At 44.3% G+C, this 17840-nt stretch overlaps 1 protein-coding gene across 5 annotated transcripts in view; it reads right to left on the bottom strand.

Moving 5' to 3' along the window:
- The window catches only part of LOC122641755, a 78174-nt gene that overhangs the window by 43489 nt on the left and 16845 nt on the right, over window positions 1–17840 (bottom strand). The window lies entirely within an intron of this gene.

Genomic DNA, 17840 nt, shown 5'->3' with positions numbered 1-17840 from the left:
AAGAACAAGTGGACTTCCTTTCCCCCTTGTAGAAAATATAACATCTGGGGCCAATTTAAGTCCTCTCCTCCAGCTGTTCAAGAATCAAAAGACTATCCAAGTCCAAGGGAAGGAGTGGAGGACACGTGTAAAAAATTCCTACTCTTGGAGATCTAGCACATCCAAATTCTACCAGAATCTCTGATCCCCAGAACTTAATTATACAGGCCTTATCAACTTAACTTTGACTACCTTGCTCTTGGATCAATGATATCAAGTGGGCCCAATTTACAGGCCTGATCAAACCCCAGTTAGCTCAAAGAAAGGATATGTTGACTTCAAGAAATGCCCTAATCAGGTCCACCATGCTACTTCACTAAATCCCAAGACGAAATACAAAACTCATTGCTTATCTGTTTCTCTGCTTCAAATCCTCGCATGCATTAGTTCTATGATCACTGGTGCACTTGGATCCAACTCCATGTGGAATCTGAGACCCAAAAAACACCCACCAAAATCAATACCAAGTGGCAACGAACTTTGAAGTTGGAACTTCAATTCAAAATGCCTAGTTGCCTACAGCTGAGTGCAACGCTTTATTTAGATCTATAGACTATAGTTGTCCTATGCCATGCAAAGAAGCCTCCTGAGATTGAGGACATAAGAGTCCTTTTGTTTATCCAGCCATACCTTGAGAGCAACAAGGTAGGCAGTTTCCCACCCAGACGTAACTCAGAGTGAATCATCCATTATGTTCCCATGACCATCCAACATTATAGCTTCTCCTCACAGAAGAGAGAAGAGCTGTTTAAACCCCAACCATCTCCAATTGAGGACCTAGTACTAATTCACCAGCAGAAACAATATTCAGGAAATGAAAGCCGAGACCAAGCCAGTCAACTTTTTCATTTCAGATAGGAGCCTCCTACAACATCCGCATCTGCCTGCTGACATGTAAAATATTGGCATCACTAGTACTGTCTTTTTCTTTCATGTCTGCCTCCCAAGGAAGACAGAGAATCAGATAAAGATACCCTTATTAATTACACTCATTTTAAGGAATATATCAGGATCTCATTGCCGAATATGAAATTTCTTGGGTGTTCCTATTGAAGCTTCCCAACCTCTAATCCATAGAGAACCAAGGAGACATTCTATGGAACATCATCAACGATGGTTAGTGTTATGCATGGGCTCTTAATCTCAACCCCCTCCCCCATTTTTAAACTTTAAAGGCAATCATTTTTCTGAGTTCAAACTGTCAGCACATTGTAGATTATGGTGGTTTGTGGTGCCTAGACACCTGAAAACCGCCATGGCCCACCTTGGCACCATGACAACTATGGTGTGTAAGGTAGTAATAAGCTACTGGTACTAGATTTTTTTCTCTTTTTTTTTTTTTTTTTTTTTTTTGGGGCGGCTGGAGGAGGGGTGGTGCATATAGACACTAGGAATGCTTCTTGAGGCTTACAAGTATCTTGTTTGTTTGCCTTGGTGGATGTATTCTTTTCACAACTTTTGCATATTTTATGGGAACCCAACCCTCCTTTTCTTCTTCTTTACTTATCCAAAAAGGAGCTACCCCTTCACATTTATTGCAATCCACTCCCGGTTTTGTGATAAATTTAATTTACTTACTAAGAAAACAAGGACTACAAATCTATGAGTTATTAAAACTAATCAACTTATATAACTTGAATGGATACCCTAAATTGCCATTTTTTAATTATTATTTGGCAAATAGCATAAATTTAGGAAAAGAATTTTTCTTCTATTTGTACTTTTGACTAAATATATCAGGGTGGACCTTGGTGCAACGGTTAGTTTGCTCCATTGTGACCAAGTGGTCACTGGTTCAAGTCTCTGGAAACAGTCTCTCTACGAAGCAGGGGTAAGGCTGTGTACATTATGACCCTCTCCAGACCCTGCAGTTGCAGGAGCCTCATGCACTGGGTAGACCCTTTGGTTTTTACTAAATATAGCAGTATTTTTTTTGGGTGAATAAATATGTATTACCATACCCCAGGGGGGGCAGGGAAACGAGAGAAAGGAATATACAAGGGAAGAGGGGGGAGGGGGGAAACAAAGCCGACCTACGCAGAGGTGGCAATAAAAAGGGAGGTCAGATCAAGACCCCAAAAAACTGCAATGTGCCTATTTCTAGGGGTGTCTTTGATAGCACGAAGAGGGATATGGCTGAGCTTGGAAGAGACATCAAAGGAGATGGCTTTCCAAATCAGATTAAAGGATCGAGAGTTGGAAGGCCATCTCCTAATGTTACGCTCCATCCAAATGTCGTGAACAGCAGCTCCAAAGATTAGCTTGCCAATGAAGTCGCAGATTGAGGTCCCTGAGAAGGACTGAGCCACCCAAGGCCATTCTCTGTCGAAAGGGAGGGGTCTTCTGCTACGGTGCCAAATGGATGATAGGGCTTTTTTCCAGATGGTAGAGGTGAAAGGGCAGTCAAAGAAGAGGTGGGGGATGTCTTCGAGACCGTTCCAGCAAAGGGAGCTGGTAGGGGAAACATGGATGTGAAGGTGAATAAGGAAGGCTTGGGTTTGGGAGGCAAAGGCGGAGGGCTCTCCAGGTGGTGAGGCTATAGCGGGGAATGTGGCCTTTGAACCAGACAAGGTTGTGCCAAGGGATAATGGGGGCGGAGTGGCTAACGAAGTTCCAAGCAGAGAAGGAGGTGAAGCGGCCATTGGGAGAGGGCAACCACAGAAGTTTGTCATCAGAAGGGGGGGGGGAGGGGGGAAGGGGGGGGAGAGCAGGCCAGATCCGATCAACAATAGAGGGATTGAGAAGAGGGGGGGGATCAGGATCCAGAGGAAATGAGAGTGGAAAGGGGGGCATTTTTTGGGAAACCAGAGGAGTAGATGGACCTGGGACCGAGGATGCAGTACAGGATACCAAGAGGGTGCCAAGGGTCAAGCCAGAGGGAGGTGGAAGAGCCTCGAGCAATGGAGGTAGAGATTCCACAAAGGGCCAGGGGACGGAGGGCGAGGATCTTTCTCCAAATCCAGGAGGCATCAGAGGGGGTGGGGACAGTCCATAAGGAGTCAGACTTGAGAAGGTGGGAATAGACCCAGTTGACCCAGATGGAATCCTGACGGGATGAGATTTTCCAAATCAACTTGAGGATCCCAGCAGTGTTGGAGTCTTTGATGCGGCGAATCCCAAGACCTCCCTCAGATTTGGGAAGGCAGATGGACTTCCAAGTTAGAGGGTGAAGAAATCTGGAGGTATCGACCCCTTTCCAGAGAAAGGCGCAGAAGAGGCGCTCCATCTCTCGAGACGTGGCTTTTGGATGGGCAAAGATCCCACACCAGTAGATGTAAGTAGCTTGGAGAACAGAGCGAATACAAACAAGGCGGCCGGCATAGGAAAGGAGTTTGCTTTTCCAAAGCTGGAGACGCTTGCGGATATTGTCCAGCATAGGAGCGCAATGATGCATAGAGAGCCAGGCCGGAATGAGGGGAAGACCAAGGTACTTGACTGGAAGGGAGCCAAGGGTGAAGCCAGTCAGGTGAAGGAGGGAATCCTTTTTTGAATCGGGAATACCAGAGAGGAAGATTTTAGATTTAAGGAGATTAATGCAGAGACCAGAGAGGGATTCAAAGAGATGAAGGGAATCCATGATAGCAGAGATAGAAGAGTGAGAAGCTTTGGAGAAGATCATCAGCAAAAGCGAGATGGGCCAGATTGATATGCTTGCATTTAGGGATGGGAGAGATGAGATGGAGGTCCGTTTTGGATTGGAGGCTACGGGAAAGGACTTCCAAAGCGATGGAGAAGAGGAAGGGGGAGAGAGGACAGCCTTGACGAATACCTACTTTGGAGTGGAAGAAGCCAGCAGGGGAACCATTGACTAGCACGGAGAAGAAGGGAGAAGAGATACAAGCAAGAATCCAACAAACAAAGGCAGGGGGGAAGCCCATTTGAGATAGCACTCCACAGATGAAGTCCCAACGAACGGAGTCAAAAGCTTTGTGGAGGTCAATCTTCATGAGGGCGGCCGGAGAATGAGATATGCGGTCAAAACCCCGCACTACCTCAGAGCAGAGAATGATGTAGTCTGCAATGTTGTGGCCAGCAATGAAGGCGGATTGGTTCGGGCTAACAAGAGTGGGGATAACCGCCTTGATTCTGTTGGCCAGTATTTTGGCAATGAATTTATAAATGAGGTTGCAGAGGGAAATGGGCTTGAAATCCACGAGGGAGGTGGCCCCCTCTTTTTGGGGATGAGGCAGATGAAAGTCTGATTGACCTGGGCTAGCTGGCTAGGCTTGTAGAAGAAGCTGCGGATGGCTTTGGAAAGGTCTCCTTTGATGGAGTCCCAACAGTGGAGGAAGAAACCCATACTGAAGCCATCAGGACCAAGGGCTTTGTTGGACTTATGGGAGCGGATAGCCTTGGAGATCTCATCATCCGAGGTAATGCTAATGAGGGAGTCCGCGGCCTGGGGGGTGAGGAATTTGTTGATGAGATCCAGGGGAATGGAGGGGGCAGAGAGAGGGGGGGGATTGAAACGATTGGCAAAGAAAGAGATGGAGGCAGATTTAATGTCGTGGACCGAAGTGAGGGGGGACCCATCAGAGGAGTGAAGAAGGGTGATGGAGTTAGAATTGAGGCGGGCTTTCAGAGATCTGTGGAAATAAGCAGAGTTAGAGTCTCCCAACTCAAGCCACTTAATGCGAGCCTTTTGTCGTAGGAAGCTTTCCTCAAGGGATGAAAGGGAATACAATTCCTCATAGAGGGACTTTTCCTCGGAGGCAAGAGAAGGGTTGAGAGGGTTAGATTGAAGTCTAAGTTGTATGGAAGAGAGATTAGACTTGCAAGAGGAAAGCCTGGAATTGATGTTACCAAAGGTGGAGAGATTCCACCTTTTCAGGGCACCTTTGGTATTTTGGAGTTTCCTAGAGAGAGGAATGAGGGGAAGGGAAGGAGAGGAGACCGGGGTGCGCCAAGCCTTGAGGACGGTGGGAAGGAAGAGATGGTGGGAAGTCCACATGTCAAAAAATTTGAAAGGCTTGGGGCCAATAGAAGTGTAGGAGTGGATTTGGATATGGCAGGGACAGTGATCAGACAGGCCTTGAAGAAGGAAATTGGCTAGAGAGTGGGGGAAGGAAGAGAGCCAAGCCTCATTAGAAATGAAGCGATCAAGCTTGCAAGCAATGCGGTCGGGACCAAAGCAGCGGTTGTTCCAGGTGAGGGGCGAACCAGTCCACCGAAGGTCATCAAGGCCAAGATCTTCTAAGCACTCATTAAAAGCAAGGACGGAGGGAGAATCGATGGGTCTACCACCAAGTTTCTCAACTTGGGAGCAAACCACATTGAAGTCTCCACCTAAGCCCCAAGGGACGGAGTCCAAAGAGGGCTTGAGGAGGGAGAGGTCGTGCCAAGGAGACACACGCTCGGTAGCAAGGTTACTGGCATTGATGACCGTCAAAAGGAAGGAGATAGGGGAGTTAGGGATAGAGAGGCTAAGGTGGAGGAATTGGGAAGAGGAGTGGAGGAGAGAGGTGAAGATTTTGGACGGATCCCAAAGGAACCAAATCCGACCAAGCGGGGAATGGTTGTAGTTGGAGAGAAGAGACCAGGAAGGGGTAATAAAGGCAGCAATGCGGGAAGCATGATCTTGTTGGACACGAGTTTCAAGAAGAGCACAAAACCAGGAATGGGTGGACTTGATAAAGGACCTGATATCCTAATGTTTAGCCAGGGAATTAAGACCCCTGACATTCCAAAGGAATCCAGCAGACATGGGAACTAAGAGGGGAATGGCCGGGTGCGCACCGGAGGTGTGCTGGGATAGCGACGACGAGAGAAGACAAGAGCCGGGCAGTGAAGGAGTGGCCTGCGGGGGGGAGGGGAGGGGGATCAAGGGGGGGGAGGGGAGTAAGGGGGGTAAGGGGGGAAGGGGGGTAAGGGGGGAGGGGGGGTTGTCCGAGAGAGAGGAGAAGGAGATGGACCTGGTGAGAGAATGGGACAGGGGGTTGGGGAAGAGTTTGTGGTAGAGGTAAGCAGGGGGAGTATAGATGGGCAGGTTATAGGAAAAGAAGGATTGGGCTTAGGCTGGGGGTAAAGGGTCAAGAGGAGGGGTGGGTTGGGTTGAGGTAGGGGTTAAGGACAAAGCAGTGATGCTGGGCCGAGAGAAAAGGGGGAGATGGGCCAGGGGCAAGGATTTGGTGGAAGGGGGGTAATGGGTCTCGGAGTTGGGTTGGGGATAATGGGCCTCGTTGGTGGGCCGAAAAGGAGAAGGGGGGTAGAGGCTAAGGGTGTGGGCCCAAATGGAACGGCAGAAAGGGAGGTAGAAAAGTTAAAGTCGTTAAAGGGTGGTGACGTGTTGGGGGTAGGGAGTAGAGGGGGTAGAGGGTGTAAAAAGGACGGAGAGGTGGAGGGTAAAAGGGGAAGAGGGGGTAAAGATGGTAAAAAGGAGGGGTAAGTGGGGGGTAAAAGGGGAAAAGCAGGGTTACAGGGACGAGAGGACAAAAGGTGGGGAGTATTCAAAAGAGGGGCTGAAGCAGTCTGAGTCTGCGTAGTGTAGGAGGTGATTTCGCGAGAATGGCAAGGGGAGCAGTCCTGTAGCAGGGGTTCGACTACGAAATCGACAACTTGACAAATCTCAGAAGGGGAGCTGCACAGCGTCCTAGAGGTGGTAGGTGAAGAGGCAGAGGCTCTTCCAAGCTCAGAGGGGAAATCTGTGGCCTGGTACATCACTGTGTTTGCGCAGATGCAGAGAGGCAAAGCAGGAGGCTCATTGATGGCCAATTTGTCAACTTGCTCGATGATCGAGGAGACTGGCATCTGCAAGGGTTGTAGGGCGAGAGCCTGGGAAGTCTCGATGCTTGGGACAGTTGTATTTCCAAAAATAGCAGCGACATTGACGGCGACGATGGCGGTGGAACTTCGAGGACGACGGTTGAGCCGGCGAAGACGCTGACGCCGGTTTCTCTTGGGAGTTCTGCCACGATGCACTGAAGGAGAAGGATCTTCGATGGGTAAGGCATCGGAGGCGGAGACTTCGTTGAGAGAGGAAGTCGCAGCAGGAAGATGATCGTCCTGCGTGGTAGGTTGTTTGTCTCTGAGAGCAGTTGTTGCAAATGCAGGGCATGTAGTGTTTGAGTGACCAAAAGATTTGCATTGCTGACAATGAGGGGGTAGCCATTCGTATCGCACAGGCTGTTCAAACCAGAAGCCATCTTCTTCTTTGATAGAGATGGATGAAGGGGGAGGGGAGTCTACCGAGATGTCAACACAGAGTCTCGCATACGAAAGCCTATGTTGTTTGAGAGTGCGCAGGTCCGTGCGAAGAGGAAGGTCCAGGACAGATCAATATGGCTGAGGCTCTCAGTGGTCCAGTAGTGGAGGGGTAAACCAAGGAGAGTAACCCACAAGGGGATGGTGTTGAAGTCGACCTTGTGGAGAAGGAGATGAGGCTGCCACTAACGAAGAAAAATTGGTTTGGTTCCCACCATCCAAGGGGCACCATCCAACGCGTGAGTCTTGGCTTCTTCAGAGAAAAACTTGAATAGGAACACACCAGAGTCGAGGAGATGGAAATCAAGCATCCCAGCTGCTTTCCATTGCTTGGTGAGGGAGGCCTAGACTATGGAGAAAGAAGGTCGGGCACCCAAGAAATGACCCACAAGGCAGGAGGAGCATTTCGGGAGTTCAGGGGAGAGAATGGACGTGGGACAGAGGGCGAAAGGAATGCCATTTTCAGTGAGGGGTTTTGAATAGTGGAGGGAAGTATCAATCTGAAAAGGAGTCGTCTGACGTAGAAGGGAGGACCAGGAGGCAGAGGGGGGGGATTGGAGACGTAGCAATGGAAGGTGGGGGTGAGGGGGAAATGACAGTAGAGGGGTTACCGGGGGGTCAAGGAGGGGTGGCGGTGAGGGCAAAGGCGGAGGAGGGCTGGCAGGGGGGGAGAGGGAAGGTTCATAACTCTCTCATCCATGGCTCACAAATGATTTATGATGAATAAAAGTTGAAGTTTCTTCATGAGTGCTGTGTGATTCAGTCATGGTGAGAAGGCCTTGGACAATGAGACTCTGATCCTGTTCGAATATAGCAGTATTATGTAGATACCAATCAACGATGGTATTTGCAGTATTGATATCATATTTTAAATGGGTAAATATCAGTGAATTAGATGAAGAAAAGAGAGAAAAGGAAGAAGAAAAGACTGAACTGCAAGCTTTTCGGGAGAATGATCAATCGTATTATTCTCCCCTATTTCTGGTATATAGGATAGGGCAACCAAAATACAAAGAGAGGACTCTAATAACGAGAGCTACATTCTCGACTTCTAACACTCCCCCTCAAGCTAGAGCATAAATGTTAATCATGCCCAGCTTGTTACAAATATAATCAATTCTCACACCTCCCAAAGACTTAGTAAAAACATCAGCAAGTTGCTCTCCAGTATGAACATGTTGTGGAGCAATAAGACCTTCTTGTAGTTTTTCTCGAACAAAATGACAATCAACCTCTATGTGTTTTGTCCTTTAATGGAACACAAGGTTGGAAGCAATATGGATAGCAGCTTGGTTGTCACTCCATAACTGTGCAGGAGATTTGTCTACAAACTTCAATTCAGCCAACAACTGCTTCATCCACATCAATTCATAAGTAACTTGGGCCATAGCTCGATTACTCGGACTCTACACTCGATCTGGCTACTATTGGTTGTTTCTTATTCTTCCAAGACACCAAGTTTCCTCCCACAAAAACACAATATCCAGTAGTAGACCTCCTATCCACCGGCGACCCAACCCAATCAGCATCACAAAACCCCTCAACTCGTCCATGACCATGATCAGTGTAGAGTAGACCACGGTCTGAAGCCTTCTTCAGGTACCTCAAAATCCGAATCACAGCATCCCAATGTGACGTCCTTGGAAAGGATAGAAACTGACTCACTACACTGACTAGAAAGGCAATGTCTGGTCGAGTCACAGTGAGATAATTCAATTTACCAACAAGTCTTCGATATTTTTCCGCGTCAACAAGAACATCGCTATTGTCACCTGTCAACTTCAAATTTGGGTCCATTGGAGTATCCAAAGGTTTAGACCCGAGCATGCCTGTTTCTGTAAGTAGGTCAAGGACATACTTTCTCTGGGAGAGAGAACTACCTTTGCTAGATTGAGCAACCTCGACCCCAAGGAAATACTTCAACTTGCCAAGGTCCTTGGTCTGAAATTTATGCTGTAAATGTACTTTCAGCTGCTTAATACCTTCAACATCATCACCAGTGATGACGATATCATCTACATATACCACCAAAAATAACCTTCCAACTTTTCTATGTCGATAGAACACCGAATGATCATTGCCACACCGAGTCAGTCCAAACTCCAAGACCACATTAGAAAATCTCCTAAACCAGGCTCTAGGAGATTGCTTCAAACCATACAACTTTGTGAGTTCGCAAACCAAACCAGACTCCCCTTGAGCAACAAACCCAGGAGGTTGCTCCATATATACTTCCTCATGGAGATCACCATGAAGAAACGCATTCTTCACATCCAACTGAAAAAGTGGCCAGTGATGAGAAGCAGCAAGAGAAATCAAGAGACGAACAGAGGCAAGCTTAGCAACCGGGGAAAAAGTACCAAAATAATCAACCCCATAGACCTGGGTATAACCCTTGGCGACCAACCGAGCCTTCAAACGGGCCAAGGAACCATCCGGATCCACCTTCACAATATACACTCACCGACAACCAACGGCCTTTGCACCAGCAGGTAAAGGCACCAAATCCCAAGTACGATTTTCAGCCAAAGCAAATAATTCTTCCTCCATAGCTGTCCCAGCCAGAATGGGACAATGCCTCTGAAACAAACTTAGGGGTAGGATAAGACTAAATAGTAGAGATACAAGAAGAAAAGTTAGCAAACAAACCAGCATAAGAAAAAAAGTGAGACAAAGGATGTTTAGTACAACTACGAACACTCTTACGATGAGCAATAGGAATGTCCATATCAGAAGGAGGAACACTTAACTGAGGAGCTGGATTCGTAGACAAAGTAGGTGCTGAAGGAGCAGTAGAGGCCGGGGGTGCTGCATCAACATGAGGACGACGAACAAAAGTGAACCGAACCGGAGGAGGTGCTGGCCGAACAGGTGGAGGTGGAGGTGGAGGTGGAGGTGGTGATGATGAAACTGCAGCCTTTGGAACCTGTGAGATAGACCGCTGAACTACATACAAGGGAATATCATCGTCCAACTCAGAGGGAACAAAAGAACTATCACTATAGCAGGTGGACTCAAAAAAGGAAACATCAGCAGTGACAAAATATTTTTGAAGAATAGGGGAATAACACTGATAACCTTTTTGAGTCCGCGACTAACCCAAGAAAATACACTTAATTGCTTTGGGATCTAACTTGGACAAACTGGGATGATGATCACGAATAAAGCAAACACAGACAAAAATACGGGGGGGTAAAACAAAAAGCGGTTCAGCGGAAAATAAAAGAGAATGAGGAATCCCCCCTTGTAACACAGAAGATGGCATACGATTTATAAGGAAACAAGCAGTCAAAACAGCATCAACCCAAAATATCTTGGGCACTTTCATTTCAAAAAGGATGGAACGGGTCACCTCCATTAAATGTCTATTATTCCGTTCAGCCACACCATTCTGTTGGGGTGTGGCTGAACACGAAGACTGGTGTAACATACCATGGTCAGCCATAAAAGAATAAAAAGGTGCTGAAAATCAAGGATTTAAGTCTCGGTGCGTATCGTATCGTCTCGGCCGATACGTCTCGGTATCGGTCGTGGTCGATACGATACAGGCCGAGACGTATCTTTTTTTTTTTTTAAATGTAAATGTCTCGATCGTATCAAGACGTATCGACCGAGACGCATCCGATACGATCGATACGATCGATATCGTACGATCGCAGAGTTTTTTAAAAATTATTTTATTATATTTAAAAACGATATGTATCGAGAGCGTATCGATCGCCTCGATATGTATCGATATGTATCGACCGATACATACCGATACATATCGAGACGACTCGATACGTCTCGGTATGTATCGTTAACTTAAAAAACACATGGCCATTTCATCATTTTCACCCAAAACTCGATTTCTAGCAGTCCAGGCGGAAAAAAGGTCTTCCCAGCTTTGAGAAACCCTTCTAAAAACACATTTAAACTTGCTTTTTGGGTAAGATTTCTTGAGGGCTTTCAATTCTTTGCCAAAAACGAACTTAGAGGAGCTGAAATCACATCATTTGGTGGATCTAACAGCCTACATTCGAATTCAAAAGCTGTTCTTGAAGGGTTAGGTAAGTTTTTTGAAAAAAACTTGAATCTTTTGCTTTAATCTTTGATTATTGATATGTTTTTTGGTATGAATCAAAGAGAATATGTTAAACAAACATAGAAATTGCATTCTTTGTATGCATTTACAAAGATTTGGTTTCAAATCCATGTTTCTTTGACCATTTTTACCCAAAACCGAAAATTCCTTCTTTAAAATGAAATTTTATTTTTTTTTCTTCTTAACTTTAAAACAAATGGTAATGTTTATAATATATGGAGTACATTATGTATAGATGTATGACATCCCAAGAAGATTATACATTTACCCTAAAATCTGTATTATTTTTTTTTTTTGGGTATTTTCTGAATTTATAAAATACTTAAAAAAATGTAAAAAATCTGATTTTTCCATCTATACTCTTTCATTATAGTTTGATAAAATGTATAATTGGCTGAAATAGAATCAAAGACTTAGATTCATATATGTAATACATTATGTCATTTTTTTTAATTATTTAAAAAATTAAATAATGTGTAACTAGTTGTAAAAAATATAAAAATGTTTAAATATTGTTTATGGCAACTTTGCTAGGTAGTAAATAAAAGAAGATGATGCAACGCATGACATGCATCATAATGTGTGTCTATACTTGTATAGTTGTATAAATAATAAATTATTGATGTGTGGATTTGAATATTGTTTAATATATATCTTATATAGTTATCTACTTTTGTTTGGTATTTAGGACGATGCCGCGACAACAAGACATTGGGTGGTCTTATTGTACCAAAATAAACAATAATAGATTGCATACACAGTGCAATTTCTGTGACACCCAACATCTTGGAGGTGGGGTAACTCGGCAAAAAGAGCACATGGCAGGAGGATATGGAAATGTTTCCAAGTGTACACAGTGCCCTGTAGAGTTAAGCAGGGCAATGCAAAAACACCTTAGAGATTCCAAAAAAAATCCAAGCAAGCACATGATGATGTTGATGCATTGGTGAAAAATTTGATGGAAGATTTTGAAGATTATGAAGGATCGGATATGGAAGCAGAGGAGGACCCAGAGTTGGCATTGGCGATGAAACAATCAAGACATGAAGCAAAAGAGCAACAATGGAGAGCTGAGCAATTGATTAGAAGTCAATCAACTCGACCCAGCCAGGGCCCTGAGATATTGGTGTTGGCTCATCTTGTCGTCCATCTCTAAGTAAGGGTAAGCAGCTGTTGGCCTTAGTAGAGCAACCAAGTGTGAAGGGGATGTTTGACCGGTTTACAAAGAGTGGTAAGGGTAAGAGAAAGAAGAGCCCGGATATCGAGACATGGATCCTAATGTCTATAGAGCAAGGGATGCTAGCCAACAGAGGATTGAAGAAAGCTTTCAACCCAAAACACTTAGTAAAAAGGATAGGCAGAGCAATCTCCAGATGGTTCCACAGTTCTATGATTCCACCACATAAGGCCAAAGATCCCCACTTCAAGGTCATGGTAAAGGAGATTCAGCGATGTGGGAAAAATGTTAAGCCACCCACACCTCATGAGATTGCTGGTCCTTACTTGGATGATATTGTCCAAGAGGTGCATGAGTATGTAGAGAGGTTCAAGGAGAAGTGGCCACTATATGGAGTGACCATCATGTGTGATGGATGGAGTGGACCAACAAGATTATCCATCATCAATTTTCTTATCTATTGTGATGGAAGGACGATCTTCCACAAGTCGGTCAATGCATCTAGTGAAATCAAAGATGCCAACTACTTGTACAAGTTAATGGATGAAGTTGTGGAGGACATAGGAGAAGAAAATGTTGTCCAAGTAGTAACTGACAATGCAGCAAATTTCAAGAAAGCTGGTCAGTTGCTTATGTTAAAGAGGCAACATTTATTTTGGACACCATGTGCAGCTCATTGCATAGATTTGATGTTTAAGGACATAGGAGAATTGCCCAAGGTCCAAAAGTTGGGTCGTAATGCAAGGAAAATCACCAACTTTATTTACAACCATAGTTGGGTTTTGGCATTGATGAGGAGTTATACACAAGGGGATTTAGTGAGGCCTGCAACAACAAGATTTGCAATAAATTACATTGCAATTGATAGCCTCATTTCCCGAAAGCATGGGCTGCTACAGATGTTCACCTCTACTGAGTGGTTGACTAGCAATTATGCAAGGTCTGAAATTGGGAGATTTGTTCAAGACCTTGTTACCTCCTCAAATTTTTGGGCTGCAATGGGCCGACTTTATAATGTTATGATGCCACTCTTTTGTCTGCTTTGAGAGGTTGATGGGGATAAAGAGCAGACCATGGGTAAAATGGTAGATGCCATGGGATGTGTGAAGAGAAAAATACATGAGAATAATCCAACATCAAACAAGAAGTATTTGAAGATTATATCCGATCGATGGGAAAATATGTTGGTTCAAGATGTTCATTGGGCAGGTAATCTTATAAGTATATGACTTTGGTTTCATTTTAAACACTTAGTAGTTAGTAAGTTACTATTTATTTATTTATTATTAGAATTTCTAGGTTTCTAACCATCCATTACAAACCATGTGCAGTATATTATTTGAATCCGGATATCCAATACTCCAATGATATAGGGTGTAGATCGGATCTATTGCGTGCCCTAAGGAATGTTGTGAATGAATGGAGCCGGATGTAGCGAAGGCCACACTTGCCATGGATGAGGTTAGAACTAAATTAGTTGTATAAATGATTGAAACCAAGAATAGAGTGATTGGTGGAAGTGGAACTAATATATATTTTTTTTTAATACCTCTCTAGGCTAAGTATTTTCGGGAGGCCACTCGTGGTTTCTTTGATAGAATGGCTATCCATGCTAGGAGCACACAACGCCCAGTAAGTTAGGTTTACCTAATTTATTATATCATTTAAAATTTGTTTTAAGGTTTTGTCTTTTAATATTTCATTTATTATTGTGCAATGATTGGTGGCTCAATTATGGGGTACTAGTGCTCCACACTTAACCCGAATTGCAATTCGAGTATTATCCCGACGGCATCCTCTAGTGGCTGCGAACGTAATCGAGTACATTCGGGTTGATACACACCAAACCCCGGAATCGTCTCGATTATTCAAAGTTGGAGAAGCTAGTGTATGTCCATTACAACATGAAGTTGAAGCTTAAATATTTAGAGCTGGAAAGAGAAGGAGATGATGTAGATGTCAACCCAATCGACATCAACTACCTACTTGACGATGAAGATCCAGTTAGAGCATGGATAGAAGATACCGATAAGGTATTGGTGATGGATCAATTAAGTGAGGATCGCCAGACAACCAAACCTGATCTAGTGATAGAGAGCATCATTCAACAGATGGATGAGGATGCAACACAGCCACCATCACAAGATCCTTGTCCTAATGTTGAAGAAAATGAAAGTAGCTCTGAAGAAGGTTTAGTCAGGAGGACGAGGTCAGATCATCCGTATGGAGGAACTCAACAACATGTTGATGATGAGGATGAAGACGACGATGGTGATGGTGATGGTGATGGTGGTGGTGGTTCTGTTGCTGCTGCTGCTGATGATGATGATGATGATGATGATGATGATGATGACGATGATGATGATGGTAGTGGTGGTGGTGGTGGCCATGGTGCTGGAGGTAGTGGTGGTGCTGGAGGTAGTGGTGGTGGCCATGAGGCTTCACAACATCGTGCTGGGGTTCAGTTCACATGTGAGGCAGGATACACACATACTACCCAAGATATGGATCATGGTGCTGAGCTTGCTGGCCATAAGACTTACTCGCGGAAGCCGCATAAAGGCAAGTCTGCCAAGCGCTCCCACAATCCATATGATAGTGATATGCTTATGAGTGGCATGGAGTCACTTAGCATTAGTTCTGATTATGCTGGTGCTTCATCAGGCCATGGACATTATGCATCAGGTTCTTCTTCAGGCTATGGACATGGGGCTTCTGTAGGGTATGGAAGTTATGGATACGGAGAGAATCAAGCACAAGCACAACAACCTAGTCTTTGTCGTGACATTAGCCACTCCAGGAGCGGACACACGATTCTACTATGAGTGGGAGAGTCACTACCATCGATATTTTGACCGGGCTCGATGATTGTGCTTATGTTCGGACAAGACACAACATCATCCTAGTCGCTCCTATTGTTAAAGACCCTTACGACATGACTTTGATCTACCCCGACATTCTTCATGGCAATAAAGTGACTCTATATGTAAAGAATTTCATCATTTAATCTTTTATAACAATTTCAAAGTGCTGCACTTGTCTGGTTATTGATTATTCACAATTCTTAGTATATATGCATGATATATGACACAAATTGCTTGTTTATATTGTTTTTTGTGTCCAAAAGTGTATTTTCATGTGTATTTTGATCATTTTCATGCGTTTCTGCACCGATCGATACGTATCTCCGATACGATACGATACGATACGTCTCTTAAAATCGCCTGACCGATACGATACCCGATACCGAGACTTAAATCCTTGCTGAAAATTACTCTAGTGCATTAACACTACGCAAATCACGAATATTGGTATTGAATTGAGCCTGAATTTCATTAACAAAAGTACAAAAGATTACAAATTGTAAATAATAATGGATTAGAAGAAGAGAAGAGAAAGAAGGGAGAAGAGAGGGAAGATGAAGAAGCCGATGGACTGAAATCCTTTGGGGAAAACAATCGAATGAATTGTTCTCCCCTCTTTACCAATATGAATAAATAATAGGGCAGAGCTAATACAAAGAGGAGAAAGCCCCAAAATACCCCTACTAAACTTGTCTCGGTATTAGCACTAGGCGCCATGGTACTAAATCTCGTTTCGTTTCGGTGTTTCGGTCTGACCAAAATTTCCGAGATACCGAAATTTCGTCGAAATATGGTATTTTTCTGTGGGTGTAAAATGCCAAAAATGACAGAGATTTCCAAAATTTCAGAAACGAGATGACCGAAATTTCATTGAAATTTCCGAAATATTCGAAATATTGCACGTGACACTTTTAGTGACTTTTTCAAAATATCAACGAAATATCGTGAGAGACATACGAAATTTGGCAAAATATCGCCGAAATTTCGCGAGATATTGAACCTTGCTAGGCGCTAATACCGAGACCCTTATTCTTGATCTCTTACACTCCCCCTCAAGCTGGAGCATATATATTAATCATGCCCAGCTTGTTACAAATATAATCAATTCGCACACTCCCCAAAGACTTAGTAAAAACATCAGCAAGTTCCTCTCCTGTACGAACATGTTATGGGGCAATAAGACCTTGTAGTTTTTCCCGAACAAAATGACAATCAACCTCTATGTGTTTCATTCTTTCATGGAACACAGGGTTGGAGGCAATGTAGATAGTAGCTTGATTATCACACCACAACTATATAGGTGTCTTGTCCACAAACTTCAACTCAGCCAACAACTGCTTCATCCACATCAATTCACAAGTAACCTAGGTCATGGCCCGATACTACGATTCTGGACTAGATCTGGCTACCACTGGTTGTTTCTTACTCTTCCAAGACACCAAATTTCCTCCCACAAAGACACAATACCCAGTAGTAAATCTCCTATCCACAGGGAAACCGGCCTAATCAGCATCACAAAACCCCTGAATACGCCCATGACCATGGTTAGTATAGAGTAGACCACGGCCAGGGCCCCTCTTGAGGTGTCTCAAAATCCGAACCACAACATCCCAAGGCGACGTCCTGGGAGAGGACAGAAACTGACTCACTACACTAACCGGGAAGGCAATGTCCGGTCGAGTCACAGTGAGATAGATCAATTTACCAACAAGTCTTCGATATTTTTCCGGATCATCAAGAGCATCACCACTGTCACCTGTTAACTTTAGATTCGGATCCATTGGAGTATCCAAAGGTTTAGATCCAAGCATACCTGTTTCTGTAAGCAGGTCGAGAACATACTTTCTCTGGGAAAGAGAAATACCTTTGCTAGACTGAGCAACCTCAACTCCAAGGAAATACATCAACCTACCAAGATCCTTGGTCTGAAATTTATGTTGCAAGTGTATTTTCAGCTGCTTAATACCTTCAGCATCATCACCAGTGATGACTATATCATCAACATATACCACCAAAAATATCCTGCCAGCCTTGCTATGTCGGTAGAAAACTGAATGATTGAATGATTACTACCACACCGAGTCAGTCCAAACTCCAAAACCACATCAGAAAACTTCCCAAACCAAGCTTTAGGAGATTGCTTCAGACCATACAACGATTTCTTGAGTTTGCAAACCAAACTAGACTCCCCCTAAGCAACAAACCCTAGAGGTTGCTACATCTAAACCTCCTCATGGAGATCTCCATGAAGAAATGCATTCTTCACATCCAACTGAAAAAAGGCCAGTGATATGAAGCCGCAAGAGAAATCAAGAGACGAACAGAGGCATGCTTGGCAACCGGCGAAAATGTATCAAGATAGTCAACCCCATAAACCTGGGTATAACCCTTTGCAACCAACCGTGCCTTCAAACGAGCCAAGGAGCCATCCGGATTCACCTTCACAACATACACCCACCGACAACCAACGGCCTTC

The sequence above is a fragment of the Telopea speciosissima genome, chromosome 10, assembly GCF_018873765.1.
Source record: "Telopea speciosissima isolate NSW1024214 ecotype Mountain lineage chromosome 10, Tspe_v1, whole genome shotgun sequence".
In the NCBI taxonomy this organism is placed as follows: domain Eukaryota; kingdom Viridiplantae; phylum Streptophyta; class Magnoliopsida; order Proteales; family Proteaceae; genus Telopea; species Telopea speciosissima.
This window is presented reverse-complemented; position numbering and strand designations above follow the sequence as displayed.